The sequence below is a fragment of the Pan troglodytes genome, chromosome 3, assembly GCF_028858775.2.
Source record: "Pan troglodytes isolate AG18354 chromosome 3, NHGRI_mPanTro3-v2.0_pri, whole genome shotgun sequence".
Lineage (NCBI taxonomy): Eukaryota > Metazoa > Chordata > Mammalia > Primates > Hominidae > Pan > Pan troglodytes.
In genome coordinates, this window is record NC_072401.2 from 186,727,504 (window position 1) to 186,750,430 (window position 22,927).

At 41.0% G+C, this 22,927-nt stretch overlaps 1 long non-coding RNA gene across 1 annotated transcript; it reads left to right on the top strand.

Moving 5' to 3' along the window:
• Window positions 1-1,424: 1,424 nt before the first annotated feature.
• On the top strand, window positions 1,425-21,034 carry LOC107974133 (uncharacterized). The gene is made up of 2 exons (XR_002943477.2): window positions 1,425-1,512; window positions 20,688-21,034. It is a non-coding gene; the product is annotated as an uncharacterized LOC107974133 (long non-coding RNA).
• The last annotated feature ends 1,893 nt before the right edge of the window (window positions 21,035-22,927 follow it).

Below are 22,927 nucleotides of genomic sequence, written 5' to 3' on the forward strand. Positions count from 1 at the left end.
CAACTCTTCCTGTCTGAGAGCGGTGTGTCCCGTTGGGTTTCCCTAGTGCCTCACCCTGGTCCGGATGGCCGAAGGGGACCGTTTCCTGTGGCCTCTTCGCACTGTTCTAGGTGTTAACGATCCCCCCCGCCCCGCCCCTACTGACTTCCTCATCCTAGCCTTTTACTTCTTTTCTGCCTGGCCTCTGATTTTACAATATACTATGGGGAGAAATGTCTCTGAAGTTTTACTTCAGCCTGAAATGTATAAGACAAGCCCTCAAGAGTTTCCAAAATCATAAATACATGTAAGTTTCTCCATCTTAAGCAATTCATCTTACGGTTGCATTAATTTGGGACAGGGCCCCAGCTCTGTGTGAGTGGATTGTTGATGACATCCTAGTAAATAGAATTCTATCTGACCTGACTGACATATGCAAACAAACTGGAACATAGCTTCTATGTGATTTTGTACACAACAAAAGATTTACTTTTTTTTTTTTTTTTTTTTTTTTTTTTTGAGATGGAGTTTCGCTCTTGTTGTCCAGGCTGGAGTGCAATGGTGTGATCTCTGCTCAACGAAACCTCGGCCTCCCGGGTTCAAGCAATTCTCCTGCCTCAGCCTCCTGAGTAGCTGGGATTGCAGGCATGCACCACCACGGCCGGCTAATTTTGTATTTTTAGTAGAGACGGGGTTTCACCATGTTGGTCAGGCTGGTCTCGAACTCCCGACCTCAGGTGATCCGCCCGCCTCGGCCTCCCAAAGTTCTGGGATTACAGGCACGGGCCACCATGCTCGGCCTACACTTTTTTTCTTTTTGGTATGGCTGCGACTGAGATTTTACAATGCCCTGGATAGCTTATTGGTCTGATTTCATATAAGAGCTTTTCCTAAATGATAAGTGGAAGAATGTCCAAACTCCCAGGTGAAATTGTCATTACTGTATGTTTCACATGTAACCTAGTCTAGTTACTTCAAATGTTACAGCAGTTGGGCCCATCTATGCAGGTTGACTATTGCAGTCCAGTTAGACAGCTTCCAAATTCCGCTGTTTTCTAAAGACCTGATTTAAAATATGCTGTTCATGTATTTCAATACGTATTTGTAAAATTTTATTGCTCACCCTTTCCTCTTAGTGCTTTGTGAGTCTCTTGTTGGAAGGACTGTCTTTAAATTAAAGCAATTAGAGTTACTTTAAAAGATTTACCCAAGTCAGGAGATCGAGACCATCCTGGCTAACATGGTGAAACCCCGTCTCTACTAAAAAATTAGCCGGGCGCGGTGGCGGGCGCCTGTAGTCCCAGCTACTCGGGAGGCTGAGGCAGGAGAACGGCGTGAACCCGGGAGGCGGAGCTTGCAGTGAGCCGAGATCGCGCCACTGCACTCCAGCCCGGGCGACAGAGCGAGACTCCGTCTCAAAAAAAAAAAAAAAAAAAAAAAAAAGATTTACCCAAATATAAGAGCTGAAGAGAATAACTCAAATTGATCAGAAGAAAATACTCAATTACTGACAAATGTCAATTACATCAATAGGTAAGTTATGGATTATATCTAATATTCAGTTTTAGAGCGAATAAAGTATAATACACTTCTGTAATTATCACCTTTTAAAAATTCACCACTCATGTCAATTTAAGACAAACATTCTTTAAATGAAATTAAAACTCTTACTTTGGGATCACCATTTCACAGATACAGACATCTGGGTATAGATTACTTCAATGTTAAGTTTTACTGCAAATTATAAAATTTTCTTTTTTTAACCTATGTATTATGTTTCTTCTTTGCAATATGATTTATTTCTATACTTATTATTGATTTCTTTCTAATACACAATGAAAACGATAGAATTTTTATTTTTAAAAGTTTCAAATAGGCCAGGTGCAGTGGCTTACGCCTGTAATCCTAGCACTTTGGGAGGCCAAGGCAGGCAGATCATGAGGTCAGGAGATCGAGACCATCCTGGCTAACATGGTGAAACCCCGTCTCTACTAAAAAATTAGCCGGGTGCGGTGGCGGGCGCCTGTAGTCCCAGCTACTTGGGAGGCTGAGGCGGGAGAATCGCTTGAACCCAGGAGATGAAAGTTGCACTGAGCTGAGATCACACCACTGCACCCCAGCCTGGGCAACAGAGTGAGCCTCCATCAAAAAAAAGAAAAAAAAAGTTTCAAATAACACAAAAATGTGTAATATAAAACATAATCACCTTCCACAATAATTTCTCCTCCTTCTCCCTTTCTCCCACCAGAAATAACTACCTTTGACTGCTTGATGCTTTGCCCTCCATATTCTTTTCTACACATATACTAACCTATATTATTATTTTTAGAATAAAATTATATCTTAAAAATTACTCTGCCATTTTTTTTTAGTAAATCATTCTTAGATATCTGTGCCAATATTTGTATACTTAAATCCTTTTAAAAGCCTACATGATATTCTATTGTATGGATGTACCATAATGTATTTGACCCACTCCCTACTAATGTATATATAGGTTGTGCCTACTCTTTCCTTACATGAGCTTCTTGAAGTGTGTGTGTGTGTGTGTGTGTGTGTGTGTGTGTGTGTTTCCTTTACATTGGACCTCCTACCCTCTGGCAAAAGAAAAAAAATTGGTGTTTTCTAGACCCAGGGCCACTTTCTTGCTTATTCTTTTTCATTTCGTCTGTTTTCTGTTTTCCAACTTCTAAGTCTTGTTCTTTCCTTCGGAATCTCCTCTTTTCATTCTCCTATTTTTTTCCCATTAAGCACAAAGGTCCCCTTCACACAATATCTCTGCCCTCTGGTACCAATATGCTCTCCCAATACTCTCCAACCCCAGCGGTGAAGAGAAAGAAGGACCGAGTATTCAGTTTTTGATAAGAAACAAGAGGCCACTGCTGGCAGGGAGCCTTGTCAAGATCTCCCTCATTCCGAGCACTCCATTCCCACGTGAACAACAATGAACGGAGATTTCACCCGCCCACCCCACATTGTTCAAGTTGTCCTTTGCCCTTTTCATCAAAACTTGGCACCCAGGAGACAGCAGAACATGTTCTGAATTCAACCCTGGGGAGCCACCAATCAATATCACTTGACTCTTCTTACCCATTAGTTGTTCTCTTTCTATGCCTGATGTCGAGTGATGCCTAAGCTATTCTTTGTCATGGCCCCTTCTTAGTTGGCCCAGCTAACCCCTATAGGGTGGGATGGCTATCTACATCCCCTAGGCAGAGCACCATGGACAGAGGAGAAAAGCGTGGACAAAGTACTCAGGTGTAGGCTCAAGGGATGTGGACAATTTAGCATATTTTACCTCTTTATGATCTCTTTATGCATTATCTCTTTATGATCTGAGTTGCCAAATACCAAGAATATTAACTACCTACTTAACTCACAAAATACTGTAAGAATATGGTAATTTGTAAAGCACTTTGAAAATAGGATTCCAAAGGAACAAAGTATATTATTTATATGTCTTTTCTCCCTTTTTAGTATACATATTTTATCTGACTTCCTTTTTTTATATTTACAACTCATTTGTGAAGCACAGACAATATATTCATAATTATTTCTAATGAGAAACTTTTTTCGGGGAGTTTTTTCAGGGAATATGTTCAGAGAGGAAGAAAGACATGGCTATTGTCATTTTTTTCACCCTAGTTTTTAAAAATATTGCTTAAATTTCTTTTATATCTGAAACATTTATTGGAATGTTTTTATGATTATTGAGGCCTTAATTATAAGCAGCAACAATCAAATAAGCATGAAAACTTTATAAGAAGTCTAAATTCCTGTCTGATAGTAAGAAAATTAGATACTTAGATATCAGTGTATTAAAGATTTGATGCTAAGTGCCAATTACCTTTAATAATCAAATAGTGGATTGTGGAAGGATCAGAGCAGATACGAACGTGACACAAACTTCTCAGGATAAAGGTGTTTTAATGTTTTTCAGGCTTAAAAATAAGAAACATTTTGGAAGCTTAAATGAGACAAAATTTCAGAAAACTGTGGATTTCACCTCCTGTTATAGTTTATGATAAAAGAAAAGGCTGCAAAATTCTCTTTTAACTGTCATTTCTTAAAAGACTTGAAAGTCTTTTAACTATCTTTTAAATATTATTTTGCAATTAAAAAAAAAGAGCATTGACCTTTGTATAAGGGTTCCTTTTTCCCTTGGTTGAAAACAGCCCATTTCTAAGCACATATAACTATCACTTTCTTTCTAATTTACTCCTTCCTTCCACAATGCAGTTGAATACCATATTAATGCATTCGAAAACTAAATTATTGTTTTGGTGCTTGATTTTTAAAGGAGGAGGAAAACACAGATTTGTCTTTTTATTAATAAGTGCATAACTTCTAACAGGTTATGCACAGTCTTTTAATTCATCTCAGTCTGACTAGTCAAGATCATCTGGATTTTCAAATGCAACAATTAACTGTAAAAAGGAAAATCCAAAGAGTCAGAATTCAGTGTAATTATACAATAGTGGACACTATATTGCTGATTAAAGCAGTTATAACTTAATGATCTCTGAGCATTTGATGTTTGCTGTGCAAGCGACATCCACTCAGGGCATCAAGTAGAAGGAAGGGCCTTAGTGGAATGCGTGACTACTGATGTGAGACTGCCGAAGTCCCAAACTTGCAGCTTCAGTAAACTAAAGGAACTTCACATCTGCCAAGTTGGAAAATAACAATGCATTAAAGGTTTCAAAAGAGAGTTGGCATTAATTGTGTTAATCACTAGGATAAGATTCCAAATAATTACATGACTTTAATGAGGAGATCTGACATAAGTGGTAGCAAGATAAGTATTGATTACATGTGAACTGTTAGATCAAGCCTTAGCATAAAGTTTCAGGAAGTCACTCTCCAATATTCTTTAACAAAAGAAGGATCCCGTGAAATTCCAGCAGAGCGTGTGATAAGCTGAATGTCCTGCTAACTGGTTAGATTATCTGAAGCAGTTCTGCTTCTGAATGTGTTTAAATTGGTTCAGTTTGGCTTGGCTACTCTGACCCTCATAAAGTTATCAAGCCTATCTAGGGGATGAGGAACTGGAGGCATGAACAGCCCCTGCCAAAATAAGTTCCAGACCTAATCTTTGTCCCCCATCCCCTCTCCTCAGCCCTCTACTCCCTCTACAACCTGCCAAAATCAACATTCGGTATATCTAAAATCAAATGTCTATGATTTGATTTGTACATGTCCTGAACAGATACAGAATATTAATGAAGAACACCAGCTTTGGAATTAGACCTAGCTTGGAATCACAGCTTAGCCACCTCTTTGTGTGATATTCATCGAGGTATTTAATTTCTCTGAACTCACTGTCCTTATCTGAGTATCTGAATACGAAGACAAAAATATCTGCTTCACACAGTTTCCATGAGGATTAATTATTTTAGCACAGGGCCTGAAATGTAGCAGCCAAAGCAATGTAGTAGCCAATATTGTACTATTTGGTTGCTTTAATGGTTTAAAAATTTTTTGTTAATTTTATTATTATTATTATTTTGAGACGGAGTCTCATTCTTGTCGCCCAGGCTGGAGTGCAATGGTGCAATCTTGGCTCACTGCAACCTTCGCCTCCCGGGCTCAAGCTGTTCTCCTACCTCAGCCTCCCGAGTAGCTGGGACTACAGGCATGCGCCACCATGCCCAGCTAACTTTTGTATTTTTAGTAGAGATAGGGTTTCACCATGTTGCCCAAGCTGGTCTTGAACTCCTGACCTCAGGTGATCCACCCACCTCAGCCTCTCAAAGTGCTGGGATTACATGCGTCAGCTACCACACCCAGCCAGCTTTAATGGTTTTTGTGTCTACTATGTAAAGAAAAAATAGAGTAGGAAGTAGAATTAATACCTATTTCTTGTAAAGCATCTGCCTTTCCCACCAAAGAAGGACTTGGTGGATGATCTGTGAGAAACTGTGTAATATTATTACTATTAACACCACTTAATTTTAGGAGAGAGGCTTTGTAAGTGGGCACTCCACTAAAATTCATCAGTTTCCTGTTGGGTAACGTTTGTAGAATTTTTGGATGGCAATGAAATAGCTATAAATGTATTCGCAGTTCACAGCACCATTTTAAAATGTAGTTTTCTTCAGTTTCATCAAAATTAAATCTGCTTTTCAAAAGATACCACTAAGAGATTAAAAAAAGCAAGCTACAAACATACATATCTGGAAAAGGATATATCCAAAAAATATAAAGAACTCCTACAAATCAATGAGAAGAGAGACAACCTAGTTGAAAATAGACAAAGAATCTCATCAGATTCACAAAAGAAGATGTATGGTTGCCAGTAAACTCATAAAAAGTCACCAGGGAATGCAAATTAAAACCACAATGAGTAATTACTCTATACACCCATGAAAATGGCTAAAGTTAGAAAGCCTGAGGTGCTAGAGAGGCTGTGAAGCAATTGGATTCTCATACTTTACTGGCAGGAACATAAAATGTTAGAACCATGATAGAAACAGTTTGGCAGTTTCTTATAAATTAAACACATGATTACCATCCAACCCAACAATTCCACTCCAAGCGAGTTACCCAAAATAAATGAAAACATGTCTACACAAACACATATATGGGAATGTTTATAGCAGTTTTGTCCAAAGTAGCCTAAAACTGTAAACAGCCCAAATGTTGAACAGATGAATATATAGACACATTGCAGCACATACATAGGAGATTAAATATTACCTAGCACTAACACACGGCTGGCACACTATGCATGAATCCCAAAAACATGCTGCCTGAAAGAAGCCAGACGGCAAATCATTCATATTGTATGATTCCATTTATACATGAAATTCTAAAAAGGGGAAATCTGCCAGGGGGCAGAGAGGAACTGAACACAAGGGAACAAGAGGGAACTTTCTGGGGTGCTGGAAATGTTCTTTTTCTTGATTGTGGTGGTGGTTACACAGATGTATACATTTTTTCAAAACTCATTAAACTGTACATTTTTTCTTTTCTTTTCTTTTCTTTTTTCTTTCTTTCTTTTTTCTTTTTTTTTTTTTTTTGAGATAGAATCTCACTCTGTTGCCCAGGCTGGAGTGCAGGGGAGCAATCTTGGCTCACTGCAACCTTCACCTCTGGGTTCAAGCGATTCTCCCACCTCAGCCTCCCAGGTAGATGGGACTACAGCCACATGCCACCATGCCCAGCTACTTTTTGTATTTTTAGTAGAGAAGTGGTTTCACCATGTTGGCCAGGCTGGTCTCAAACTCCTGATATCAGGTAATCTGCCCACCTCATCCTCCCAAAGTCTGGGATTACAGGCATGAGCGACGGCGCCCAGCCTGAACTGTAAACTTAAAATGGCTATATATAGATTGTATGTATATATGTGTAGTAAAGAATTTAAATTTACACCCAAAGAGGTCTGGCCTTTGCCCTCAGCTTCTGGGTGGTAACATCTAAGCCCTTGGATGTCATAGGAGATAGGAGCGTCTTTGTTTACCTGGGGGCCTTGGATTATGCTAGTAGTCTAACAATGTCATGTAAGGTGGGATCTAGCCATGCCAGATAGTATTTAGGGTGGGGCTGATCCCATCAGAAAGACCAACAATGGGATGTAGGGTAGGGGTTTGAGTCACACAGTATCAGCTTGCCAGAGTCGGAGATCAGCCACACAGGCCATCAATCACACCTGCATAATGGAGGCCCGTGAAAACATCCCTACTTGGCAATATTCCACGCATATTGTTACAGACACACACTGAGAAAATCATGTCTAAGACTCCATGGGGAGAGAACAACACAAGCTCTATGTTGGGTGTTTTTCTTGGATTCTGCTCTTTGTGCTTCTTCCCTTGGCTGATTTTAATCTGTAACCTTTCCCTGTAATAAACCATAACTGTGAGTATCACAGTTCTCAGTGAGCTCTGTGAGTCCCTCTAGTGAATAACTGAACTCAAGGGCAGTTTTGGGACCGATCCCCCAAACCTGCGATTAGTGTCAGGAGAGCAGTGGGTCTTATAGAGGGCTGGGTTCCCTCTAACTTTGCGGTTACCTAAACCCCCAAGGAGATGTTTCCAAACTTTAGCAGTATGATATCTCAATAAAGATTATTTTTAAAGTATGGTCATTTGTTTCTCATAGTACACAATAATATGTGTGTGCGTGTGTGTGTGAGTATGCATATATACCCCCGATGGACCACTGTGCTTTTAATATTAGGAAAGAAAGAATCTCTCAAATAGGCAATTTTGAAGCCATCTTAATATTCTATACTCCAAAGTTTAAAGGTATAAATTGTTCTTTATAAACATAGAAAAGCCTGGGCCCGGTGGCTCACACCTGTAATCCCAACACTTTGGGAGGCCAAGGCAGGTGGATCACTCCTGAGGTCAGGAGTTCGAGACCAGCCTGGTCAACATGGTAAAACCCTGTCTCTACTAAAAATAAAACAAAATTAGCTGGGCATGGTGGCAGGCACCTATAATCCCAGCTACCCAGGAGGCTGAGGCAGGAGAATCGCTTGAATCTGGGAGGTGGAGGTTGCAGTGAGCCAAGATCGTGCCATTGCACTCCAGCCTGGGCAACAAGAGCGAAACTCCCATCAAAAGAAAAAAAAAAACTTTGAAAAAATTATGAAGGAATGGGCATCAACTAATTAGCAGATGTTATCTAGGCAAAGTAGGATGAGATAAGCAAAACAGGGGCTGCTATTTATCATTCTCTGTAGATATTTAAGTGGTACGATTAGGGGTCATTTTGGTCTTTTTTGTGTTTTTCAGGATTTCTCTAATTAATGAAAATATATACTGGAAAAATGTAGACGTTTTAAATTTTATTCCTCAAATTTCTCCTTTCGGATAAGAAAACTGTATAAACACAGAAGAGAAGGCAGTACTCTGAAGTTTTCAGCAAATTTAATTGCAAGAGTCCAGTCATCTTATTGTAGCTCCCTCTGCAGCCAATTATGTGATTCCTTCCCTCCTTTTTGTTGTCTTTCCCTTTCTACAAACATCTATTGAGCACTTGCTAGGTTTCAGGCTCTCAGCTGTGTTGCTTTGGGAACAGAGTAGTTTAGCAGTAGCCCTGTTCTCTACCTAATAGATGCCGGCACCCTGCCCCCAGTGTGACAGCCAAAAATGTCTCCAAACATTGCCAAATGTGCCCTGTGGGCTAAATCTCCCCCAGGTGAGAACCACTGTTTTAAGAAAACAAATTTCTAGATCATCAGCTCATATACATGTTCTTTCCTAAAATTAACCTGCGCCCATTATGTTAAAATTAACAAGATTTCATTAGGCTGGATCTCCTTTTCCTGTCTCTTCTTTCACAAGCAACCTTCTCCTACTTTACAAAAGGCCCCCCCTCTTCCCATCCAGAATCTTACTGCAGTGCACTGCCTGGGAGTGTAAGAATCCTGGGCCCCAAACAATGAAAACTTCTAACCCCCTAAGCTGACTCATTCAGGAATGCATTTCCAATTAATTTCACTTTTTGTTATAACTATTTATCAAAAGTAATACGTTTATGGTGTTGGATAACTGTATGTTAGTAAAATTTTGACGTTCAACACCTTTGGTCACGAGAAATAAAAAATAAAATATCTATATACATACTCTTGTTGCAGAGAAGTACAATAGGGTGATCACAGCTTTTTAATTATAAAATATTTTGTATTAGTATAAAATTCTGTAGAGGAGATAAAATGGAAAATGAGATTCAAGGAAAAAAGGAGTAATATAAAGCATCCAACTATGAAAGATGAGCTTGTTTCAGAATTTTTAAAAACAGACGATGGTGGTTATCGACCCCTATAATGTTTTGTATTCTATTAGATGTATGTAAAGATTGATATAACAATTTTATTTTAAAGTTTCTACAGTATGCCAAAAGTTACATCTCCTCGGTTATTTAAACTTTTGTTGAAATATATGTAAACTTAAAAGTTTGTGGGTGATGCACATGTCTTCAAAATGATTTTAGGGGTACATGAGTAAAAGGTTTAAAGGTTGCTCACAATAGCTGTAAACTATTAATTCATTTGGCAATCAGTGAAAAAAAAAAAAAAAAAAAAAAAAAAAAGCAATGCTCAATCTAAACCAGGGACACTCTGCCACCTGGTGGCTTAGAGATTTTCATAGTCACCCAGCAGGAATCAAAAGCTCTCTTACTCCAACCATGTATGATAATGATAATGAACTGATTAATAATATGTAGAATCAGAGATTATTTGATGATAAGAGATATTCATACAGAGAAGGAAATAAAATGATGAATTTTTAATATTATAATTTCAAATTCAGGAAATTGGTAGTTTTTTTACTGGCTGGGTTAATACCTAAAATCTCTCACCTAATTTCAGCCTAGGCTGCTCTTGAACTCCTGGGCTCAAACGATCCTCCCCTGTCGGCCTCCCAAAGTGCTGGGATTACAAGCATGAACCACCATGCCCAGCCTCAGAAATTTTTTAAATGACAGCTCATACAGTTTTCTTTTATAAAGATAAGTAAAACAAACAAAGAAAAATATTGATCATTTTGTTGTGAAGAGACAGAAAAAAATTTATTTCACTTAACGGCGCTGTAGAAAACTGAAATCACCAAAGATTCCATTATTTATACAGTACTTCACTGAAAAATAACATATATGTAAATTCTTATTACCTGCTTTCAAGAATTTACATGTATGTTATTTTTGAAATTCCTATTGACTAATGATGTGTTGTTTTAATTTGTTAATCTTTCTGTCAAACACACACACACACACACACAAAAGAAAAGAAAAAGAAAAAGAAAAATGGAGCTTGTCATGGTATATCCAGGTGCTATAGTTCTAACTTCCTGAAAATTATTCAACAGTTCCCTCAAATTACACACAAAAAAATAGATTTTTAAATGGTCCGATTTCTAGCATAAGTGAGTCAACTTATATGAGCATTTTTCTGCTGTATTGTATAGACAAGTTGGCACAGGCAGAAGAAAAACATCTTCTCAAGATGCAGCTTCACAATCTTCAGTTATTGATAACATACAAACCGAACTACAGATGATTTCAGAACTCTCCATCACTTTAACAGAAGTGCCACCTAAAGTATATTTATATCATATCTCTATCAAAAATATTTCTAATTTAATAGACACTTAAATAATGATTGGTTTTGTAATTCCCTTGAGGAGGAAGTAACCAGTATAGAAACAAACAGAAAATAGAACATTCACCTTCATCAAACACCTACTGGAAAGTGGTCAAGAATTAGAGAAAATTGTAATGAAACAAATTTGCCAATTTGACTTCAATTGTGGTTAAGGTAGAGATGGGGCTGATTCTTCTTTCATTACAAAACCTATTTTAAAATGTAACATTAAATAATATTACTTAATGTCTCTGGGTGAAGACAGCATGTTATAAAGTCAGGAATCCAGCCTCAGCTTTTTCCTCTTTTTTAATTTAAAACTTCACATATTTAAATTCTTTGCTTTACCTTGATTAATTTTCCCATTGTTTGGACTTCTAAATGAAAACAAGAACTCTTCTAGAATTCGGAGGGTTTTTTGTTTATTTGCATTATGGGTGATACTTAAAAGAAAAAACTCAATATTTATTTAAATATCTTAAAGTGTGTGTGTGTGTGTGTGTGTGTGATAACTTTAGTCCAAAGCTGGGCTAATGTTGATATTAGCTGCTTTATGTTAATATCGGCATTAATGGCATTAAGAAAGTAAGTCCAACCAGGGAAGGTGTCATGTCTTTTTTTCTTTCTCCCTCCTTCTAAGTCCGCTGCCATACTTTGAATTTAGTTGGTACTCAGTAAATAAATTAATTGAATAAAATGAATAAATAAGATTATGCCCAAACCAGCTGAGGAAATCATTAGATCTCAATTTGGTTCCCCTTGGTTAATATTAACATTATCCAACGTAACTTTACATACAGCTTCCTCTGAGTTGTTTTGGGTTTTTAGCTATTTTGATTAGTATTTGGTTTAGTCAGTTAAAAACGATAGTTTACAATTTAGCAAAAATAAAACTACTTTTTAGTGGTAGTAAAATATGGGTCCAATTGAGAGCTTACATGCTAGCAGCCTATGGATGGCACCTGGCCTGCGGATGTGTTAAATATTAGCATTTTAAATAAGGAAATTTCATATAAAATCTGTATTTTTAGCTCTCTGTGAAAATCAGCAGATATGTGAATATCTGTAATCCCCAATAGCAGCAATTGGTAGGGCTGATGCCATTACTCTCTTCAGAAGAGGCAGAGTTGCCACAATCCCCACTACTCTTTATTATTTCCCCATAATTAAGGCCAAATGTTGGATGCAACTTACTAGTCACTTGGTAGTTAAGAAATATTTCCTAGTTACTATGTTTTTATCAAAAGAGATTAAATGAGACACATGGTTCTAGAAAAATGGAGGAAAGACTGTTTCTTTCAGGAAGCTAAGAATATTGCTGTGTGTTTAATCTTTGAACTACAGCCTGCTTCAATCATTTACATTACTTGCCTGGCTCATGCAGAAATTTGAAGTTGTGACCCTCTGGGATAGCTAACAAGAGGAGCTTGGTCATTTAATAGCACATAATTCCAGTTAAGCATGAATATGTGTGTGTAAACATGAGTATAACCAGGCCTTTAAGGCATAGTTCAGCTCTAAATGGGGGCTAACATTACAAAAACATACTTGCAAAAATATTTAAGCAAATTTTGAAGAGTAGTAAAGATGCCTATCCCTGCCAGATTGTACAACAAAAAGTGTCACACTGCACAGGACTAGACATTGCAGAAAGTCCAGAAATAGACTCTAGTATATATAGAATTTAGTATATGATTAAGTTAGCATAGTCAAATGAAAAAAGTAAAATACAAAAAAGTACATATCACCATGTATCCATAGCACATGTTGCCATATAGAGGAGATAATATTTTAAAGTTATTAGTGGATTCTTCTATTTTCCTTTTCTGAGCACAAGCCTAGAGCACTTAAAGCATAGTCCTGCCCAGGGGAAAGAGCAGGGTCTGTTTCAGGCGGCAGATGCTGCTGTTTCTTACTCCACAGCCATCAACCTCCCACTTCCTCCAAGGCAGCAGATCCTGCTTCCCACAGCAGAGGCTGTGGAAACGCCTGGCACTCTCCTTCCCAGTGTTCCTTCCAACTCCAGGCATATGGCAAGGTTAGGGATGACATGAAATAGAGGAGTCTGCTGGGACAGCTTCTGGAAAGGTTTTCACTCTGATAAGAAGAGGAGAGACCTGAGGAGTTGTCTGTCCACCCCGAAGGCGCCCCTTTCCCCTGCCTGCTGAGGAGGCTGCCTGCTGAAGGGATGCCTGGAGCAGCTGCAGCTTCCCCCAGGCCTGGGGGCTGAGCCGCACCATGAGAAGCCGGCATGCTGAGGATGGTGGAGCACAGGGCAGCTGGAGGCTGGGTGCTTGGTGGCCTTTTGGAGTTGCCAAACCAACCCTGGAGCCTGGAGCTCCAGCACTGTTGTCATTTGAGATGATCAGTGTCTTCATTGTTTAAGACACTTTTAGTTGGATATTGTCACTTGCAGCCAAGAATCTTTAAACTTACACATTGTGGAAGGAATGCCTAAAGAAGGACTGAAGCAATTTTCAATCACCGATATCTGAAAATAGAGCTTTACTGAGAAAAAGGAAAAGATTCAGACTCCTTTATCTGCCCCTTGAGTGTACGAGCACCTAAGCCTCGGGACTCATACATGTTGGATTCTCTCACACAGTAAAGAAAATAACACTCTAGTCAGTGACAGGCCATGCTTTGTTTTGTTTTTAAATACGTGGCATCCAGGAGGGATGGTGAAGAAAGTAAATGCAAGCAACAGTAAGGGCAGAGAGAGAAGCTGCACCCTCCCAAAGCGCTCCTCCTGGGGCTCTGGGGAGGACGGCCTCGTGGGGCTCCGGGGAGGACCGCCTCGTGGGGCTCCGGGGAGGACCGCCTCGTGGGGCTCCGGGGAGGACTTCCTCCTGGGGCTCCGGGGAGGACCGCCTCGTGGGTGTCCCGTTCCAACCCAGCACAGCCACGGTGAGACACGCTTTAGTTGTGCATTGTGATGAAGAGGAAGAAGCACCCACGCCTAGCTTTCCTGAACTGCTCTTGGGTCCCTGTGCTGACTGGCCCTGGCTGGGAAGCTGACCAGAGGCAGCTGCTGTGGCCAGGGCAAACTGGCTTTGTGGAGGGCTGCAGAAAGACCACCTGAGTAGGGTTGAATGGAGGCTTCCCCAGACCCAGAAGGGTGGCAGGGCTGTCAGGAGTCTGGCTGAGGTCAGGGCAGCCAGGAAGACCCACCAGGAGCATCGTCCCCACCCAAGACCCCAACCTCCACACTCAACTTCAGCACCAGGTGTCTGCAGGGTGTCCTTGATGGCTAGAGAGCATTGCCCAGGGGCCGGGGGAGCCAGGGAATAGCAGACAGACACCCAGTAGATGCGAGAATGTTGGCTTCCAGGCCATACAGCTGCACCGCGTCCCTGCCTCTCCTCATTGAGAGGAGCAGGGTGAAGGACAAGCTCTCTGGGAGATTGACCCTTTCCTTCAAGACAGGCCGAACCCCCCCTCCCCACTAAAGCACAGCTGAAACTACCAGGCAGACTGAGATTTAACCAAGATCAGACACTGAGTTGTTATTATTATTTATTTATTTATTTATTTTTTTTTTTTGAGACGGAGTCTTGCTCTGTCTCCCAGGCTGGAGTGCAGTGGCTCGATCTCGGTTCACTGCAAGCTCCGACTCCCGGGTTCACGCCATTCTCCTGCCTCAGCCTCCTGAGTAGCTGGGACTGCAGGCGCCCGCCCCCGTGCCCGGCTAATTTTTTGTATTTTTATAGAGACGGGGTTTCACTGTGTTAGCCAGACCTCGTGATCCGCCCGCCTCGGCCTCCCAAAGTGCTGGGATTACAGGTGTGAGCCACGAGTTATTATTATTTTTTAATTTTTTGCCGCTAGTCTGTGAGTGGGGGTGGCAGAGAGGTAAGGTGAGGATGGAGTTAGAAACAAGGCTAGATTAGTCACAGACAGAAAAAGCATACATTTTATTACCACATTTAAGTTGTGAACAAAAGGTATACCTTTGTTCTACGTACTGTCCACTTTTGCAATTGGCATAGCTTATCATGAGTGCATATTACTTTATCAATTAAAAAAAAGCAGTAAAAGCATATGAAAGTAAATGTCACGAAAAGTACAAATAAATAGTGGGCAGATGACTAATAATTAAACTCTAAGAGAAATATTTTTAAAAATCCATGGGGGGCCAACCAAGAGATGTTGTAACTTGAAAACCACATCCAGCAGGTAAAATTAAATGAGGGGCAAAGAGAAGCACCATGATCCCATGCGGTCACTGAGGCGCAGGGAGGAACGCCTGGCTGCCAAGCAGTGCTCTGGACCATCGCCGTGGGTGTCAGTGAACCTCCCTGTAACAGCTGGTTGAGGAGACAGGCAGTGGAGCCCCGTGGGCACACAGAAGGGCTCTGGCACCAGCCTGCTTTGGTTTGAATCTGCGCTGCCACTTACTAGCTCATGACTTTGTTAAGTTACTTAACCTTTCTTTCACTCAATTTCGTCATATGTCAATTGAGAATAATAAGGCTAATTCATTCGTCATAGGGTTACCATAAGGATTAAATGTAAAGCCCTCAAAATTGCTCTTGGCCCACAAGAAGAATTTGGCTAGTACTGTTACTTCTGGAATTGACTGAGAAAAGAAAAGATGCTGAGTTTCCCACCTTCTATGCTTACAGAACCGCCATCTCTTGTCTTGGGGCCAGGCATCTCCCCACAAAGGGGCCAGTCAGCAGAACGAGCATCAACACCTCCCCTCTCACCCAGTCTTATTGGGGTGGGGGTAGGGAGGGGCCAAGAAGATGGCATGGGAAGCTGTGGCAGTCCAGCAGCAGGGCATCCAGACATCCCATTTCCTGGCTCCGCAGCAGCCTGGCCATGAGGCTCACTCGCAAGAGTAGGGAGAGGTCGGGGGGCATGGTTAGGGGAAGGAGGTGGCACCTGCAACTCCCGGCTCTGAGCAGTAGATGGTCTTGCCCATGCCTCCAGACCCCTCACCTGGGAGCTCCGGAAAGCAGAGAAAGTTGGGGGCTCATAATCACCTTGTGCTGTAATGCATATGCTACATTACTGGAAAAACTCAAGTAAAATCTGCAAATGCGATATTAATACACCAGGCTGAACATACACTCGGTCTTTGAGAGTTTACAGTTTAGAAACAATTATAACAGGGCATGGAGTGGGTGCTGTGAGAGAGTCAGGGAGGAGAGGAGGCATCTAGGTCAGATGGAAGAATGCAAGAAGGCTCTCTGAGGAGGCGACACTTAAACTGAACTTAAAGGATGAGTGTGAGTGAATGAGAAAAAAGGGAGGAGCATTTCAAGAACAGCACGTGAAGGGAACTGGAGGTAAGAAACAGCACAGTGCATCTTAGAGCTTGTATGTGGTTTGGAGAGGCTGAGATGGAAGGTGGATGTGCGGGGGTGAAGGGAGACGAGGCTGGAGAGGAAGGCCATACCCAGAGAACGCAAGACCTGGCATGCACGCCAAAGGGTTCTAATCAGATTTGCAGTTTCGAAGGGTCATACAGGCTGGGCACTGTGGCTCATGCCTGTAATCCCAGCACTTTGGGAGGCCGAGGCAGGTGGATCACCTGAGGTCAGGAGTTCAAGACCAGCCTGGCCAACATGGTGAAACCCCGTCTCTACTAAAAATACAAAAATATCCAGCCTGGGCAACAGAGCGAGACTCTGTCTCAAAAAAAAAAAAATGCAAAAATAATTAGCTGGACCTGGTGGTGCACACCTGTAATCCCAGCTACTTGGGAGGCTGAGGCAGGAGAATCGCTTGAAGCCAGGAGATGGAGGATGCAGTGAGCCGAGATCACGCCACTGCACTCCAGCCTGGGTGACAGAGTGAGACTTTGTCTCAAAAAAATAAATAAATAGAAGGGTCTTACATCCAGCAGTATTTGGGGGTCCAGCAATATGTAGGGGTGGGCAGACTGGAGGCAGAAAGGGCAGCTAAGAAGCTACTGCTATAGTCCAGGCAAGACAAAACAGTGTCTGCTCAAGGTAGAAACAAGGGAGAAGACAGGAGAGATGATAAAGCAATAGATTCTATACTACTTGGTGGCTTGTTAAGTGTGAGCTGAGGGAGAATGGGAGTCTAGGTTACTTTGTTTTCTGATTTGTACAGACACTAAGATACAGAAGGTAGAGGAAGTGGCACAGGTTTTGAATGTGGTGAATTTGAGATGAAGTTTATAGTAGATATATGTGGCTGAAACTCAAAAGAAATGTCTGAGGCTGGGCATGGTGGCTCACATCTGTAAATCTAGTGCTTTGGGAGGCCCAGGTGGGAGAATTGCTGGAGGCCAGGAGTTGGAGACCAGCCTGGGAAACATAGGGAGATCTCAACTCTACAAAAAACAAAAACATAAAAAATTAGCCAGGCATGCTGTGTGCACCTGTAGTTCCAGCTACTTGGGAGGCTGAGGTGGGAGGATTGCGTGATCACAGGAGTTTGAGACTGCAGTGAGCTGTGTGATTGATTGTGCCACTGCACTGTAGCCTGGGTAACAGTGAGACCCTGTCTCAAAAAAAAAAAAAAAAAAAGGTGGGGGCGGGGAGAGAGAGAGGGAGGTCTGAGCCAGATATGTGGGCATGAGAGTCATCCTCACAGAGGTGATGTTGGAGCCATGATGTGCCCGACAGCACGTCTAAGAACATATATATGAGAAGAGTAACTGGGCCATACAAGCATTTAAGATGTGAGAAACTAGACCCCATCAAGGAATCCGTGAAGGAGAAGCCAGAGAGAGAAGAAAACCAGGAGATTGTATCATAGAAGCCAAGAAGAAAAAAATGTGTGGTTTTAGGAAGGAGTGAGTGGACAGTAGAGTTTAATGTTGCAGAGAAGTCAAATAAACTAAGGACTGGAGGGTGGACATTGTCACTGGACACCTTGGAGAGAGCAAGTTCAAGGGCAAAGAAGCCCAAGCCACTGGACTGAGTGGCAGTGAGAGAGTGGGAGGAGCAGCCTACTCTTCAGAAAGAGCTTGCTAGGGGCTGGTGTGGTGGTTCACGCCTGTAATCCCAGCACTTTGGGAGGCAGAGGCAGGTGGATCACTTGAGGTCAGGAGTTCGAGACCAGCCTGGCCAACATGGTCGAAACCCTGTCTCTACTAAAAATACAAAAATTAGCCAGGTGTGGTTGCGCACACTTGTAATATCAGCTACTAGGGAGGCTGAGGCAGGAGAATCATTTGAACCCACGAGACAGAGGTCTCAGCGAGGTGAGATCATGCCACTGCACTCCAGAAAAAGCTTGCCAGAAAGGTGGCATGTAGAAAGGAACCAGAAAAGGATGGACCCGTGAGGGTGAGCTGAGATGTAGAACTGAGAAAATGTTTATATGATGAAGTAAAAAGCCATGTTTGAGGAAAACAGATTTTAAGTGGAGAAGAGCAATGAACTGAGAATCAAGAAACTTGAGTTCTGGTCCAGGTTCTGCCAATAACTAACCATGAGATTTAGGAAAAAGTCACTTCGCCTCTCTGTGCCTCAGTTTCCTCCTCTGTCAAATGAGAGAGCTGACCTAGATCCAATTTTATTCAGCCAGAATGTTTTCTAATTCTGAGTCTCCTCAAAAGGAGGGAACGAGTTATTTATTCTGAGAGGTAAAAGTATTAGCATTTTGTTGAAAACATCTTAAAGCTAAAAAGCTGTCACTTGAATTGGGCCATTCTTTTGCCTGCAGAACTCTGGCACATAAGTAAACACACATGATATAACTGCCAAAGTAAATTATGTTGAAATAACTTATAGTCTAAAATTGACAGATTGAAAGTAAATAGTGGCAAAGTTTCCTTACTCCTTTGGGGGAGTCCATCAGAAATATTTGACAGTTAATTTGTCTCTGGGGAACACTTCTTAGCAGGCCCTCAGTCATTCACCTCTACCCTCTTGCTCATCCACTGTCACTTGGCTGGTTGACTTTTCACTGAGTGTGCTTGAGCGGGTTTCCACTCTACATGTTGTGAGCGGGTTTCCACTCTACATTTTGTGAGCAAGATTCACGTCAGCTTTTAGCTCTGGAAAGACAGCAGTTGAGAAAACAGGGAACTGCTGTAGTATGAAATCTACCTGGTGACCACCACACTGAGAAACATGGAACCTCTGACCATCTACGTTACCAAAAGTTATACACAGAAAATAATTTCTGCCCAATGGAGAAGAACATTTGGGTAATTTTGAAACTACAGCATCTGTTGAGGGATTGTGGAAAGCACTAGTCCTGTCTAACAGTGTCACTTTGCTTTGTATCCAATCAACAGCAATAGTTACAGGACAGTATTTAACAAATGTTACAATGTGCATTCCCTTAAACTAATTTACATAAATTAAACATACTCCTCATTTGTGTGGATATTCTGCAACAAATTGAGATGCTTTTATAAATTGAGATACTTTTTGTTTGTTTTTGAGATGAGGTCTCACTCTGTTACCCAGGCTGGAGTCCAGTGGTGTGATTGTGGCTCACTGCAGCTTTGAACACCTGACTTCAAGTGATCTTCCCATCCTTTTTGTCCAAAGGATATTATTTCTTTTCTTGCAACCCTACAGAACAAAGTGTCGTAATGATGTGATAATTTTTGCCTACATTTCAAAGAATTGCAATTATTTGTTTGTACATATATTCACTGTTTCATATCAGTAACATAAGCTTATAAAGTCATACAGTAATATAAAATGTGAAGCAATCTATCATTTAATCAAAATTTCTAAAATTATTTTCACTGCATTTTAGAGTACTCTATGGGCAATGCACAATAAAACATTTGGGAGTCTATTCTCCTTCAAATCTTAACATACAAAATGTGTTTATGTTAGAAAAATTGCCAAAATGTGCTGCAACCTCACATTTAGATAGGAAAGGATTCCTATCTTCCAGTCATAAACAAAACCGAAAACATCAAGCAAAAGATCCTCCCCAAGCAGGTTTTAGCCATTATTTCACATAAACCAAGGTAAATACACTATATATCACGGGGCCTAGTCTCAGTTGAGGCTTGCAATTTCCTTTCCTCGTTCTATCTATTGGAAGAAAGAAAGATAATCCATCCATGTTGGACTATCCTGTCAAGCTAGCCTAAATCACTGCGGGCTGGAAATCTCCAGAGTTTTCTCCTCATGATTCAAAACCAGTACAGATACTAAGACAAGACTGAAAATCACGCTGACACGTAAATTAGAAAAGAAGAATAAAATTCTAAGAAAAGCAGCTGAGTGAGTTTTTGTCTCCCTTTTCACACTGAGCCTGCATACAATGAGGGAGCTGTCATATCCTACTTGACCACTTAGGGCACTGCCTGGAGCCCTGGCCTGGGAGTCAGAAGCAGGAATCTCAAGGTCTAGCGCATAACTGACTAGCCATTTGCCCCTGGGTCCCTCTCTGGACTTCGGTTTCTCATATGCAACAAAATGAAGGGGTTTTATTCCATAACTGCTATGACCCTTAGCTCTCAATGGCACTGATTATCTCATTTTCTTTTTCACCAACTCAAGAAATAAGTGTCTTAAATTTGTCTCTAAATGACAACAGGGCCAATGGTGGACTCGTAATCCATGTTTGTTGAGCTAACTAATTAGTTTGGGCCCTGAAAACAAGAGGGTCTTCTTTGGTAGCTATTTGACAAACTGTCACTTATGGGATCTTTCTCTTTCAGGAGGAGAAAATGTGTAATTGTAAGCAGCTGAACTAAAATATCTCTGTGACATTTTGCTGGTGACTCCAGCCCTGTGAGATCTGAGTGGCTCAGGAATCAAATTCTCCCACAAAGCTGAGGAAGCCTTTTATTCTTAATGCCAACAGGATGCCTCATGCCCAGAATGTCAAATCTGAACACCGACGGAATGCATTTTATAAACAAATTGAAGAAGCACAATCTTTAACAGAATTGTTGTTCTCTAGGCAGATTAGTTTGGCTTCAAATACAAAATGCAATATTAGAGAGCAAAATTATTTTTAAACAGCTAATACTAGTAGAAAATAAAAGGCTGAAAAGTGCTATAATGTGTGAAAGGACTAAAATTTACTTTTATTACTTATTTATATATGAGTTGGGCTCAATTTTACCATTCGTCAATCTTTATCCTTTGGCAAGTTTCTTTTCTGTCTCTGGGTTTCTCATCTAGTGTCGATGAAAAGAGTCACTCTGGGCCGGGCGCGGTGGCTCACGTCTGTAATCCCAGCACTTTGGGAGGACGCGGTGGGCGGATCACCTGAGGTCAGGAGTTCAAGACCTGCCTGACCAACATGGTGAAACCCCGTCTCTACTAAAGATACAAAATTTAGCTGGGCATGGTGGCAGGTGCCTGTAATCCCAGCTACTCAGGAGGCTGAGGCAGGAGAATAGCTTGAACCTGGGAGGCAGAGGTTGCAGTGAGCAGAGATCACACCACTGCACTCCAGCCTGGGAGACAAGAGCGAGACTTTGTCTCAAAAAAAAAAAAAAAAAAAGAGTCACTCTGTAAACTATTTAAAGAGGTTTATTCTGAGCGAAATATGAGTGACCAAGGCCCAGGTGGTTGATTGACAGCTGGATTTTATACACGTTAGTGGGACAGAAATTACAGACAGACATCAATCAATACATGTAAGATGTACATTGGTTTAGTCCAAATAGACGGCACAGCTGGAAGCAGGAGCTTCCAGGTCATAGGTGGATTCAAAGATTTTCTGATTGGCAATTGGTTAAAAAAAGTTAAATTATGATCTGAAGACCTGGAATCAATAGGAAGGAAGGTCTGGGTTAAGATAAGCTGTTATGGAGACAAAAGTTCTTATGCAGATGAAGCGTTCAGGTGGCTTCAGAGAGAATAGATGGTAAATGTTTCTCATCAGACTTAAAAAGGTGCCAGACTCAGTTCATCTCTCCTGGATCAGGAAAAGACCTGAAAAGGGAAGGGGATTCTTTACAGAATGCAGATTTTCCCTGTAAGAGACAGCTTTGCAGGGCCATTTAAAAATATGTCAACGAAATATATTTCAGAGTTAAATACTTCAATGTGTTTGTGGGCTGCTATCTGTCCTGTGATGCTACACTAGAGTCAGGTTAGAATTTGGTATCTTTTTGCTACAGAGACTATTTTGTCAGTCTTAAGATCTCTGTTTTAATGTTAATGCTGTCAGTTGTGCCCGGAATTCCAAAAGGAGGAGGGAACAATAAGGCAAGCGTATCTAACCCCCCTTCCCATCATGACCAGAACTAGTTTTTCAGGTTGACTTTGGAATGCCCTTGGCTGCGAAGGGGACCCATTTAGTCAGCTGGGGAGCTTAGAATTTTATTTTTGGTTTACATCATCTAGAAAAAGTAAAGTATGAAGTTGGGGAAATAGGTCAAAATAAGTTCTAGAGTCACTTTTAGCTCCTACGATTCTTTAAAACTTATTTTCTAGTTATAGAGGTAACAGAGTTCATATCATAAAAAAGTATTTTAAGATAGCTACTCTCAAAGACATTATGCGAAGAGAAATAAGCCAGTCATAAATACTGCATGATTCCTTTCCTCTGAAGTATCTAAAGTAGTCAAAATTATAGAAACAGAAAGTAGAAAGGAAGTTCCCAGGAAGGGGTGGGAGGAATTAGTGTTTAGTGGATGTAGAGTGTTGACAAAATACCAAACCGTGTAAAACATTTACAGAGGTTAATTCTGAGCCAGCACGAGTGGCCATGGCCCAGGGAACAGTTTCAAGAGGTTCTGAGAAGGCACACCCAAGATGGTCAGATTACAGCTTGGTTTTATACATTTTAGGGTGACGGAAGTTACAGGCAAAGATACAAATTAATGCATGTAAGGTGTACATTGGTTCAACCTGGAAAGTCAGGACATCTCAAAGTGGAAGGTGGGGTGGGTGGAGGTGCTTACAGGTCATAGGCAGATTCAAAGATTTTCTGATTGGTAAT